Source organism: Benincasa hispida, chromosome 3, assembly GCF_027475165.1.
Source record: "Benincasa hispida cultivar pf3 chromosome 3, pf3_genome.v1.1, whole genome shotgun sequence".
NCBI lineage: Eukaryota > Viridiplantae > Streptophyta > Magnoliopsida > Cucurbitales > Cucurbitaceae > Benincasa > Benincasa hispida.
The window spans coordinates 18,669,488-18,684,206 of NC_143480.1; the positions used below are offsets into that span (position 1 = coordinate 18,669,488).

At 31.5% G+C, this 14,719-nt stretch overlaps 1 pseudogene across 1 annotated transcript; it reads right to left on the bottom strand.

The window, feature by feature from the left end:
* Positions 1-5,431: 5,431 nt before the first annotated feature.
* Positions 5,432-7,013, bottom strand: LOC120072849 (GATA transcription factor 7 pseudogene; annotated as a pseudogene). The gene has a single exon (XR_016528171.1). The product of XR_016528171.1 is annotated as a GATA transcription factor 7 pseudogene (transcript).
* Between the last annotated feature and the right edge of the window lie 7,706 nt (positions 7,014-14,719).

The window sequence follows — 14,719 nt, forward strand, 5'->3', positions numbered from 1 at the left end:
CATTAACTCTTATGAACCACTTAAATTCTTGTTCCTCTCCATAAATTGGGTCTCCAAATCACTAGTAGACTACCACAATGATCTTCTTTATTATCCTAGATCAATTAGATGAAGGGACTGAGGAGGATTCGAGAGAGATTTCAGAATTTCTGAAATTCAGCTTGCATGAAGTAGAAAAATCTGAATTATTGAAGTATTTATGAATCTCATTCATGCAACTACTAACCTAATCAACTAATTAATACTTCAATTAGGATTAAGTGAATGAGCTGGTGGGATAATGTGGGTTAAACCACTAAACAATCCACTCAAAACTCAAAATTGGGATTTTTCCATTCAAAATTACAAAAATAATCATTAATTAATTTAACTTAATTAAATTAAATCAAGATTTTAAAAATCATTTTTCTGAAAATGAATTTCCTTAATTTGAAAATGGTTTAAATTTAAATAATTAAATAAATAATATTAAATTAATTAAACACTTAATTTATACATAAATCCTATTCATATTAATTAATATTTAAATATTATAATCTCTTCGATTATGTTTAATTTCGATAAATTAAACGTTTAATTATAGCAAATATATTATCCAAATCCTAAATTGAATTTGAACATTTCAAATTCAAGACCTAATTTCGATTTTGAACATTTCAAATCCACTCAATTCACTAATCCAAGGTATAATTTTACGAGCTAGTAGAGGAACCTTATGGACCTATAGATCATGAACTCCAACAATTTATGATTAATTCGCTAAACTCTTTAGACTAGAATTAATCAATATTCGTTAATTATTAAGACACACCACTATAGCTCGATAGTTGCACCCTCCTCACTGTAGATATATTTCTGTCCACTTTAACCATAATCAGTAAGTAGACTATTCATAAGTTGTTCGTATTTACAGCTAGGTCAAAATTATCATTTTACCTTTGTAAATAAATAAATCTTGCTTCTTAAGCTCCCACTGGTCCTCTATTGAACAATTGGTTAATAGTCCAACTAATAAACCATATCCGTCTCGGCCATGACAGGGTGATGCCCCTTTGTTCAAAACTAGGAGTCAGTACATAAGGGAACAACCTATCTGCTAACCATAAATCGGGTAGGAGTGAATTCCATCTTGCAAGACTATGTCTCCAATTATCTATCCGACCTTATCCCCAAAATGGGAAGCTTATTGAGCAATGCTATTGAATTACTCTCATCTATGCAGATCAAAGGATAATCCGGAATAAACACGAGTTCATAGTTAGCTCAAAATTAAGATCGAGTTACCCTAGTTCATTGAATTTGAAATAGTTAATTTTAAGAGTAAACGATCGTTATAAAGAAAAGTGACTATTTCGAGATCCGGTCTTATGCAAACATCCTTTGCATAGGATGCCCCTTTTCGCATGTCTCCACATGAATGATTTTGAGATAACATCACTTGTATCAGTATACAAAGTAGGTTGCATCCACTAGTGTCACCAGGATGAGGTACCCAATCTCATCCATATACTTATAGACCATTTTGGCTATAAACTAAACTTGATCCACATTTATGTCTCTACCTAAAGTTAAAGTATTTATACGGTAGCCATAGATTTGTTTATTGGATTTTACAATAGAATGCAATATCAATAACATTTTATTGAATGAACAACTCAATAATACTTTTATTGATAAATAGAATATGTTTCCAATATTTACAAATTGCGAGTTTTAGGATATTCCCAACAAGTATCTCCTCCACCGCCGCCCTCAATCCACAGTCGCGCCGCCACTACACTGTGCTCTCTTTCTTTAGATCTGCCATCCTCTGTCGAGCGCCGCTGCGTGGTCTCGTTGGAATTTGGAGTTTGATGGGATTTTTGGGTGAATTTGGTGTTGTCTTATGAGTTCTTGGTTTATCGTGTTACCCGTTGAGGATTGGGTTAAACTTATGTCTATTTTCGATTTTGGAAGTTGGAGACAAAAATTTTAAAGCACTTAAAGACATTGTCCATCAGTGTTAAGGGACGATTTTCGCGATCTTGGTAAGTAGTTAAGACAAAAATGTTTCGAGGATGCGTGGATTATTTGTTAATGATGAAATTTGGATTTTAACACTTGAATTTCAGTGAACGAAGTTGTTTTCTAAAATAATTCTATGGATAGAATTAGGATTTGAGGTTAAAGTTAGAATTTTTGCCTTATGTCTTAGGATCTAACTTGAAGTATAGGGAAAGTTTGAAGGAGGATTTCTTTACTTAGTTGAATTCTAAATTCGGACTTGCAATTTGAGGTAAGTGTCTTTTTATTGGTTCACCTTTGACCCAGTTGTCCCTACCACTTGGACTGTTTACTTAAGACTACTTGGATTGTTTCTTGGGACTGTTAAGATTGAATTGATTGATTATTCTAAACTGTTTGGACTGATAGTTTATGATTGATTGAACTGCATAATTTAATGGCATGATTGGACTGTGCTGTCTTGATCATGATGAATGTACTGTTGATTGATGGTATACTGGAAAGTTTTACCCCTAAGATTAACGACCGTAAAATATAGCACATGAATTATATGAAAACTAATGCATGCTAAATTATAGAGTTTTTGTTAGTTTTTCTTATCTAGGTAGGTGTATACACATGACTGTATATGTGCACATTTATGACTGATCGTGGACCTTTGGGTTACACACTATGACTGATGCATGTTCTTTCGGGTTCATGCTTACGACTGATTTGTGTACTCTTGGGTTACACATTATGACTGATGCGTGTTCCATCAGGATCACGTTTATGACTGATAAGTGACCTTGTGGGATCACTAAGACTGAAATGATAAGAGTGTATACCAGTGCCTAAATAAACTAGCTAATAGGTAACTTAGAGGGCCCAGTAGCGAGTCACTTACGGGATATTGTTATATTCATCATTTTCTCTTTTATATTTTTTTTTCAAGTAATGACAGGAATGGATTGGCGAGGGACATACGGGATCCGTGATCGAGCCATAGGGGGACATTAGACGCTTCCGCACGTTTTTTTCATGGTTTTTGTTCCTTTCATTTGAGTATGTTGTCAGATGACGTGTTTCCATTTATTTGCTTTGGATAATTTTCTTTATAAACGTTTTATTTGGGATCCCAATTAAATGTTTTGGTTATTGGATTTATTATTAAATTAATATTTTCGTTTAAATGGTTATTTATGGTTTCACAGAATTTGTTATGATGATCAACATGTTTGAGTGAGAATATGCATTATGTTGCAACGACCCTTGTTCGAGTACTCGAAAAGTTGGTCGTTACAAAAAGTAACCTAAAAAGTTTTAAATACAAAAGCTTTAAGATATGTTTGGTAATCATTTTTTTTTTTTTTTTTTGAAAATTAAGCATATAAACACTACTTTCCTTCCAAATTTCTTCCTTTGTTATCTACTTTTCACCAATAGTTTAAAAAACCAAGCTAGATTTTGAGAACTAAAAAAGGTAGCTTTCAAAAAGTTGTTTTTGTTTTTGGAATTTGGCTAAAAATACAACTATTGTACTTAAGAAAGATACAAATTATTGTAAGAAATGTGGATGAAATAAGCTTAAGGTTCATTTGGGATTGCTTTTGAAATCGTAAAAAGCTATTTTAGGATAATTTTAACTGATTAGGTTGTTTGGTAAAATAACTTATTTATTAATCTACTCAAAATCGATTTTAAAATTGTTCTAATGTGCAAAAGTTATTTGATGGAGCTTTTAAATTTTAGTTTTCCTAAAAATTTGGTATTTTTCCTTACTCATCTTACTCATTAATTTATTTTCTTATATTTATTCCAAATTTAATTGGTTTAAATTCTTATAACAATTATTTTTTTAAAGTATTATTTCATAATTTTTAACTAAACAAAAATGGTTGCAATTTAAATCATATATCTTTTCAAATAATTAGATAACTAAATCGCACTAGTTTAGTATTAATTTACCAAACACCTTAACTAGTTTTTCTAATTTAAAATTAAAATTTACCAAACACTTTTTTACTTCTATCCATAGCGGTTTTTTTCGTAGAAACACGACTACCATCAATTATTTTAAAAGCTACAACAATTCCAAACGGAACCTTAATTTTCAAAAACAAAAACCGAAAACAAAAAAGCGAGGACCTATTTGGTAACAATTTTGTTTTTTATTTTTGTTTTTGCAAATTAAGCATATGGACACTATTTCTACTTCTAAATTTGTTCGTTTGTTATCTACTTTTCATCAATGGTTTAAAAAACCAAGTCATATTTTGAAAACTAAACAAAGTAGATTTCAAAAAGTTATTTTTATTTTTAAAATTTAGCTAAGAATGCAGCCATTGTACTTAAGAAAGATACAAATTATGATAAGAAATTTGAATAAAATAGACATATTTTTCAAAAATAAAAACAAAAAAAATCAAATAACTATCAAATAGGACCCAAATAATTACCAAATGGAGCCTTAAAATTACAAATCTAGTTTATATACGAAGGCTAGACATCTTTAATGTATAGAAATTAGGAGCTCCATTGATAAAGTAATAAACAAAAATTTGAAGACAGTGAATTAAATGAAAATGAGATTATATTTTATCTTTTAAAATATAGTCAACTCAAAAGTTAGATTCGGAATTTAAATAATTATTCGAAATATATAATACTATATTTATGAACCATAAATTTAATTCTAGCTACTTACTAAATATTTTGTAGAATGAAATTTTTGTATGACTATTGTTTTGTAATATCATAAAATTAGTAATACATTATTTAATATATATTTTTTGAACAAATATTATGATTATTGAGTTCATATCATGAAATACTATATTTATATGTTACCTTTTTAAAAAAAATATAAATATATATTTTAAAATTTCAAAATTGAAATTTGGATATACTGAAACATAAAATGTTGGCTCCTTGAATGTGAATTACTACTAAATACGTGCTGCTGAAAGTGAATTTGAAAAGTATGAAAGTGAATTTGAAAATATGAAATACAAATGTGTACCAAACACGCCCAAACAAATAATAGTCAGTATAAAGGAAATTACACCTTTAACAATTTAAAGACGTAATAATTGAACTTATTTCCTTTTAAAAAAAAATAGTTGAACTTATTAAAGATAATTTCAGATCAAATAATTGACCAAAAAAAGAAAGACCAAAAGGATAAGAAATTCAGTAATCTAATAATATGAGTTAAAAAAACAAAAGAAAAGAAATTCAGAAATTTGAAACCTCGACCAAATCATCAGTTAAATTCGATGAAATAAATAATTACAGAAAAATCGAATTGAAAATGTTAAAACAAGGAATGGGACAAAGCATTGGAATTCTGTACCTAAACGGCGTTAACGTGGGAAGATAACGTCAAGAACAAGTTAGAGGACAGTAAATGCCACGTGTTCAATGAAATGGCAGTGGTACTAGGTTCTGAGTTAAAAACGGCGTTAAAAGGATTATCGTTCTGTTTCCCAAATAGCGAAGAAAGAAGACAATTCCTCCCCTTCTCAAAATGTTTCAAAGACTCCACCAAAGTTGAGCACTGCGACTGCCACAGCGTACAACTTACGCAATTTCTTGCTTTTTAGAAAGGAAAAAAACACTTTTTTTTTTCTTTTTACAAAATTTGGACAAATTTCAAATAAATATATTAATAAAAGCTATTCTAAATAAATATATTAATAAAAGCTATTCTAATTTAATCGATAACAACTAACAAGCGCCGATGACCTACCGCACCTAATGAGGCTCCCTGAAAATGACATTTTCACACTAAACTTAACTGGCTCTCTCTTTGAACCGGGTTCGTCCATCTGGTTCTCTTACACTAATTCCAGACCGGAGTGGGGTTTCTCCGTTTCCTTTTTACGTCGCATCTCCAATACTTTCCGGTGGTGGTTCGAGTGAAGCTCGCTCGAAAACGTCGGGCTACAAGCCGGTCTATATTCGGGAAAAAGCCGCCCGGATTTGAACCGGACGCCGCACGCATTACATAGACTCTTTGCTCCAAGTGGACCGGCTCGCCATTGAGGGGTTTTCTGAACGCCGCAATGACTGCACCGCCGCGGCGTCTGGACCCTACCGGCGCCCTCCTCTGCCGGATTCTTCTTTGGCTTCTTCGCCGGCGGTGAATGTAATGGTGGGGAAGAAAATAAATTCGTTAAGGACCAGACTCGGCCGGAGATTTTCGCTCGCTTGCTTCTAGGCTTTGAAGGAAATGGGGTATTGAGAATGTGTTCAAAACTCGGAAGGGGGTGAACGTGGTGGGTTGTTTCCTTTTGGGAATTGCTAGGCTTCTCTGTCAGAAAAACAGAGTAGGCCGGTGGTGCAGCAGAGTATTCTTCTTGGGTGGAGTCAGCAACGAGATGGGAGAGCCATTCGAGGTCTTCAAAATCTCTTGAAGAATTAGACCAAAAGTCATCTTCGGAGGAATTGGTGAAGCTGTGGTTGGAATTTTGGTCGCTGTCGTGATGTTGTTGAAGTTGCAGGGGAGCAGGAACAGAGGAGTGGTTGTTTTTTGCCTCTGCCTCTTCTTCTTCTTCTTCTTCATTTGAAAAGTTGAGGAGTTGGTCTACAAAAATGTAATCGGAGGAGGGGGATGCAGCGGTTTGCGGATTTGAGGACCAAAATTCGTCGAAATGAAGTTTGGGGGTGGATTTGAAAGTCATCTCCTTCATGAGAAGAGACCATCTACAAGGCTGCCTCCATGCGTTAAATCTCAGGAGATTAGGAGAAGTTAGAGAATGAGAAAGAGGGGAAAAGAAGTATGTTCAGAGATGGAGTTGTGGGAGTCGATACATTGAGAAACGTACCAAAGAAAGGGAAGAGTAGGTGGCTTCCAGAAGCAGAGAGAGTGATGAAATGGAAGGAATGGCGGATTAGGGTTAAAAGTGTAAAACATTCAATAAGGGGAACGAAAGGTACCCTTGACCTCAAGTACCGCCCGTTTCTCTTTCTCCCATTCCTTCCGTTTTCTTTTCGTTTCGTTTCGTTTCTTTTCTTTTCTTTTTTCTTTTTTTTAAAACACTTTAAATACTAGTTTTGTCTCTGCCATTGATAATGTCCATTGTAATTTCAATATTTTTTTGAAAAAACTTTTAAAAGGTCAACTTTGATCTTATCATTTTTCATACATTCTCTTTTATTATTTATTGATAAATAAACACGTCAAATACACGTAAAATCTTGTAATTCTAATTATTTTTTTTTTAAATAATAAATTTGAATATATGATAAATAAATATTTTAAAATTTTATTTTAATTATCATCCATTTTTAAAAACTAGACCATGTAGTAATGTTGATATATTATAGTCTTTTAAAAACAAAAATCTTATATCTAGTACAAATAGAGAAAAATTGTTCTAATAATTAAATTATAGAAATAATATATTAATATTATAATATTGTAATATATATAATACAATAATTTTTATTCTAATGTTATTATATATCTATTATGAAATCACACGAAATGATTTATTGTTTCAGTATTAATTACTACTTTCATTATTCAATTAAGTCCTCTATTTTTTTTCTCTAAACTTTGGATCTCACAGAATTATTTTTTTAAGAATGCAAATGCAAATGCAAGTATTTATTTTGTTTTTCTTTTACACGTGCATCTCACATATATATATATATGGAAAGAATCAATCCACCAATTCGATGTGTATGACTACCTTCACCTTGAACAAATGCATCCAATTTGTCTCTATTGCATCCTATCTCGAGGAGTCATATCCAGTCGACATCAATGTCTTTTAAATGGACACCTATTCTCAAAAAGTCACAACCACTCGATAAAGGACAATTTGAGATTTTATGAAAAATGTAAGCTCAAAAGGAGCATGTAAAGATTCTTCCTACATAACCACTTCTAATATAGTAGAGATTATCTTATTTTATCCAATTAAAATTTTAAAATGACATTTCATTGATCAAGATAATTAAAATGAGCTTAGTTCAATGATAATCGACATAATCTTTTTCTTAGATTCAAAAATTTTAATTCATCATTCTTGCAATTGTTATACTTGAAATAATATAAATAAAGACAAAAATAAATTAAAACAAAAAAAAGGATCAAATTAATATTCAAACTTTGGTTTTTTTTTTTTTTCCAATTGAATTATTTTTTTAGTATTGCAATTTAAAGATTTTCTAAGTATAAAATATGTTTAGTAGACTTTAATTCATTTTTTTAAATAAGTTTTTGAAATTTAGAAGTGTTTAATGAACATTGATACTTTTTTCTATTTTTTTCTAATATACCCTTGTGTTTTTTTTTTCTTTTGGTCCATAGACTTTAATTGAAGCAATAATTTGGTTTCTGAATTTTAGTTTACAATGATTTAATTCTTGAACATCACATTTGGAAAAATTTAACTTTTAAAGTAAAGAGAGCTGATAATTCTTTGGCCTCTTATGCTCTGTGTTGTAATTTCCCTTGTGTGTGGCAAACTGACTTTCCCATATGGCTTTCTTATTTAGCTTTATCGCGATGTTTCTCTTGCTCTTAGTTGAGCTTTAATAAATTGCATTTTTCTTATAAATAAAACTACAATATTATTATTTTCAAATCTTCTTTTATTAGTATTTATTGCAATATTTTCTATTTTCTATTCATTCTCTATTTCTCTATTTGGTATAGTGTTTAATACTAAAATGATTTAAACACCACACACAAACTATTATAAAATTACATACTATCATAATCCAAAATCTAAACATGTCCGATTTTTCTCTACATAGCTGTTCATAAAAAATTGCGGCATTTTTTTTCCAATTTCTATGAACTTGTACTCAAAGTTTAACAAAACAAAATCTATTTTTGACATTGTAGTTGCATTGAATGACGACATTGCATGTTATGTTTGTTCTACTGAATTGTTCTGAAGTTATCGTTTGGTGTATTGATTAGTTCTTGTATCTTTGCAATTGATCGAGGTTATCGTTTTCGCTTCTGTTTTCATTTGTGATTGCAATAAACGTATGATCGGTCATCAAGGGAGTTTGACGGTGACCTTGAACCCGAACGGAAATGGTAAATAACTAACGCAAACCCAAATGGTAACTTAAATGGTATCAATTGAATGCCTATATATTTCTTACTTAAAAATTATTGCAGAGTTGACATGGCATAAATCTAGTACAAAATTCTTAAGGTCGAGTGGTATCCTACTCAGTACACCAGTTTATCTCATATCAAGCATGCCAATATTGTTATCAAGAGGAAGTTGAGTCCTGCACAATTGGATATGTTTAGAAGAACGATTCAACCACTTTTGATTTGAATATTATATTAAGTAGTGGTTTCTTTTATGAGGCCTTATTGAGGGAGATTGTGGACGACAGAGAATATTATATGTCATTCAATATTATGGGGAGCACAATGGCGTTTGTGTTGGGTTATATGTCCTAAAACTTGCAGTTTGTAATGTTAAACATATTCAATTTGCAATAAAGATGTTATTGACATTTATTCAATAAAACTGTTGTTGAATAAATAAATTGTACTTGCATAGACTAAATCCAATAAACTAAGATCCATAGTTATTACATGAACACTTGAACTTTATGTGGAGACATAAAGATGGATCAAGTTCGAGTAAATAGCCAAAACGGTGTATAGTATATAAATAAGGTTGAGTACCTTATTAGGGATAGTAGATAGGTTGTTCTCTTAAGTGCTAATTCCAGGTCTTAAACATAGGGCCTCACCCTCTCACTGGCCTGAGAGGGACTCGATTTAGTAATTGGATCGTAAACCAATTGTTCACTAGAGGACCGGTGAGACTTAAGGAGCAAGATGTAATTTCAGGGGTAAAATAACATTTGACCCAACTGTTATTACGAACAACTTGTGAAGAATCGACTTACTAATTATGGTTAAATCAAGTGGACAGAAATATATCCACAGTGAGGAGAGTTCAACCATCGAGCTATAGTGGCGTGTCTCGGTGGTTAGTGAATATTGATTAATTCTGATTAAAGAGTTTAACCAAATAGTCTCAGATCGTTGGAGCTCATGATTTGTAGGTCTATAAGGATAGCTTGTAAAAGATTAAACCTTGGATTAGAATATTGAGAGAATTTGAAGTGTTCAAATTCAGGTTAGGGTTTCAATTTGAAGTGTTCAAATTTCAATTTAAGGTTTGAATATTGAAGTGTTCAATTTCAAACTAGGGTTTGGACAATTATATTCGATAAATTAACATTTAAATTTATCGAAATTAAACGTATTTGGAGAGTTTAAGATATTTAAATGTTGATTTAAATATTGTATACATGAATAGGATTCATGTTTAAATTGGGTATTTCATTAATTTAATATCAATATTAATTAATTAATTAAATTAGTTTAATTAATTAATTAAAATTAATATTTTTTTAATTCAATTTATGGAAGTTTAATCAAGGTTTTAAATTATTCTTAATTAAATTAATTTAAAAATTGAAAAATGAATTTGAAAGTGGAAATTTCCAATATTTGAAGTTGGTAGTGGAGTTTTCCACATTTTGACACATCGCCCACTCACTTAGTGCTAATTGAGGTGTCAATTAGCTCAAAGATTAAGTGCTTGCATGCTTTAACTCATTAAAAAACTTCAATTTTCAAAATTGAGGAGAGTTTTTGCATGCTGAATTTCTGAGAATTTGTGAAATTCTTTCAAACCCTCTCATTCCCTTTCAATTCCCTCTCAATTGAGAGTTTCCACCACTAAATCGAAGGCTGAGAATAGTAGAGAAGCTTCTCTTAGTGGTCTACTAAGTATTTGAAGGTCACATTTATAGAGTACAACAAGGATCAAGAAGGATTCTTCAAAGGTATACGTACTTGAAAACTTTTACTTGAAAATTTGTTTTTAAGCATGCTTATAACCCAAATTAAACGTAATTAGAGTGCTTCATGATTCTATTAGCTTCCATATTTTGATATTTTACTCCATCAGTTAGTATTAGAGCATGATTTAAGCACTTAATTAACGTTAATTTGAGTTTAGTGGGTGAATTTCTAGCAATGCATGTTTGGTGACTGATATGGTTTTTAATCCAGCTTTGGCATTAGTTTTCTATTTGATTATGTTGTTAAATTTGTAATTAGCTCTTGGTTGATGAGCCTTAATGTATGATTAAGGTTCTGTAATTTTATTAGAGTCAATAGAGTTGCAACTAGGTTGTAATGGAAGATTGAAGCAAACAAGCTCAGTTGGAAAACCTCGAGAAGCAGCCACTGCCAGGTAGTATCGCGACGCTGCCCAAATAGCGGGCAACGTTATTCTTCATGAACCTGAGGCATTGCAATGCTGGGATGGAGTGTTGCGACGCTGCTCATCCCAACCCAGAAACGCGCAAGTCTGTGAATTTGTTCGCGGGAGCGGTCTGTTTCGCAGTTTGGTGGCCTGGGCTCCAGTTCGACCTAGTTTGGACCGATTCAGCCTCTTTCGGAGCTTTGGAGGGCCAGTTCGAGTGGTTTGGGTTTGGTTCAGATCGGTTCAAGCAGTCCAGAGGCTTTAGAGCCGTTTTTTAATTTATTTTTTTGTAATAAATTAGTTTTGCTTGCTTAGGATACTAAAGTTGGAACAAATCAGTGTTGTTTAAATATTTTATGCATGATATATGTTATATTTAAATTAAACATGTATGTGCATATTTTTTTCCATGTAGATTTGACATCCCACCATAGGAAAGCATGTTTCATGCATTGATATATATTATAAATTGGTTATAATGTATATAGTGTGCATGAATAGGGTTTCATAAGATTAATATAATTGTTACATTAATGTATAAAATGCTTAAGCATTTGTTATAGCATGTCTATGGTTTTATAAGGGTTATAAAATGAGTTAGACATTTAAAATCTATAATAAAGATAAGGTGCATGCTCACTTAGGTTGAATAACAACTTATTTTAATAGTTAAAATAGGTCGTTATCTTATAAAACGCGGTTACAAACTCAATCGGTCTATAATCCTGTCTAAGGCTGAAGGTGTTGGAATATAGAAACAAGCAGCAGAAGAAAGCATGACCATTAAGCATTATAATTTCTTAATTTTGACATTAAAATAAGCATGTTCATAGGATAATAATATGGTTTCAAGAAACACACATCTTTGAAGAATTCTTCTCCGATCCAAACTGCTCCTCTCGTATTCTCAGCTCCAAATCTTTAATGAACCATCAAGAGATCTTCTCTACTATTCTCAGCCTTGAATTTGAGTAGTGGAACTCAAGATTGAAGTGAATTTGGTGATGAAGTTTGGAGGGTTTTGAGAGAAGATGAAGAACACAACAGAAAACTAATTGTCTATCATTCAAATCCTCTTAATCATCTGAAATTGAAGAGTTTTTATCAACTCTATTTATGCAAGCATATTTTAATATTGTCAATGCCAGCTACAAGTTGATGTTGAAGTGGGCTAGGTGGTGAATTTAATTGGAAACACTTACCATTTTAATTTCCAATTTCTAGTTTAAATTCAAATTTTAATTAATTTCAAAATTAATTAAATTAAAAAAAATTCAAAATCCAATTTCTCAAATTGAATTGAAATTGAAAATTAATTTTATTTTAATTAATTAAATAATAATTTAATATCAAATATTAAATTAATCACACATCTAATTTTAAACATGAATCCTATTCATGTAATTAATATTTAAATCAATATTTAAATATTATAAACTCTCCAATTTCGTTTAATTTTGATAAATTAAACGTTAGTTAATTATATCAAATATAATTATACAAACCATAATTCGAATTTGTACTATTGAAATTCAAACCCTAAATCCAATTTGAACATTTCAAATTGATATTCAATTTGAATCAATTTGAACACTTCAAACTGATATCATTCTGAATTTATTCAATTTATTAATTCAAGGTGTTCATGTTTTACGAGCTAGTAGAGGGACCTTATGAGTCTACAGATCATAAGCTCCAACGATTTGAGATTACTTGGCTAAAAATCTTTAGACTGAATTAATCAATATTCATTAACTATCGAGTCACATCACTATGGCTCGATAGTTGCACTCTCCTCACTGTAGATATATTTGTGTTCACTTGATTTAACCATAATTAGTAAGTCGACTCTTCACAGGTTGTTCGTAATAACGACTGGGTCAAATTCTGTTTTACCCCCGAAATTATGTCTTGCTCCTTAAATTTCACTGATCCTCTAATGAACAATTGGTTTGTGATTCAATCACTAAATCAAATCCTCTCTGGACAAAGAGAGGGTGGGGCTTCTTGTTCAAGACCTAGATTCAGCACTTAAGAGAACAACCTTCCTCCTATCCCTTAATGGGAGACTTATTGAGCAGTGATGTTGAACTACTCTCACTTATGCAGATCAAAAGATACTTTTGAATAAACAGGGATTCATAATTAGCTCATGATTAAGATCGAGTTACCTAAGTCATCTAAGCAAAATAGTCAGTTTTAAACAGTATACAACATTATAAAGTAAGAGTGACTTATTTTTTGGTCCGATCTTATGCAAACTCATTGCATAGAATGCCCCCACTCCTCATGTCAATACATGAACGAATCAGGATCACTTCGTTTGTAGCATCTTACAATAAATTGTAACAACTACAGAGTGGGCCACATCCGATAGTATTACCAGAATAAGACATCCAATCTTACTCGTATACTATAGATTATTTTGACTATTTACTCGAACCTGATCCACTTTTATGTCTCCACATAAAGTTCAATTATTCATATAGTAGCCATGGATCTTAGTTTATTGGATTTAGTATTTACAAATACATTTTAAAAATTCAATAACAATTTTATTAAAGAAATGTTAAATAGCATTTTAATTGATAACAAAAAATGTTTAACTCTACAAACTGCGAGTTTTAGGACATACAACCCAACAGGAGGTACTTAAGTTGACGGTTTATGTAACACCTCCTATCTGGGGATTTTAGCCGATATACTGAGTGTTGTTAACCGATTTTATGACCATGCGTGAGCAGTATGAGGTTTTAAAGTTGGTTTATCACCTAGACATCGTAGGTTAAATCCAAATACAAAACGTTATAATTTGATAAACTACATAGACTTAGGGTGTTTATTAGTCAAAATATGTCTAAGTACAAAAGATACCCAAACCATAGAACACTTCAGTGAGAGATTAATAACACATATGATATTTTGTTCTTAGCTCTCACGTCCCTAGGAATTCACACCGTGATATTCATGCTCGAGTTCATGTCAACCTGGGATTGATCTCCACTCGGAAAGTATTTGCATGAGTCAATAGCAAGGTGAATAGAGGAGGTAGTTCATAGTAAATGGGTGAAGGATATATGTCACCATGTCCTACGGTCTCTTTCATTAATTTGGACAGTGAGATTCCTATGTTGTGCCTACTTATTGACTTTAGGCAACTTTTGCTAGTCACTTAACAAGCAACTATCCCCTCGGAGGGTCATAACATAGGATTTAGAACAACTCAAACTCCAGGAATTGATAAGATTTCTTAGTCAGTACCCTACCTTGACTATCCAATTCAGAAGCATCATTTGGGTCGACCTCTAAAGTCTAAAAATGGAAGGTTACACTTATATAATTACTAAGTGTTAGTACATTCTTGATAAAAAATGGTAACTAAATTACTAAAGGAATAAGAGTTATTTTGGAGATAGTATTTAGTCAAGAATGTCTTGCTTTAGTGAAGGAGTATTTGACTGCCT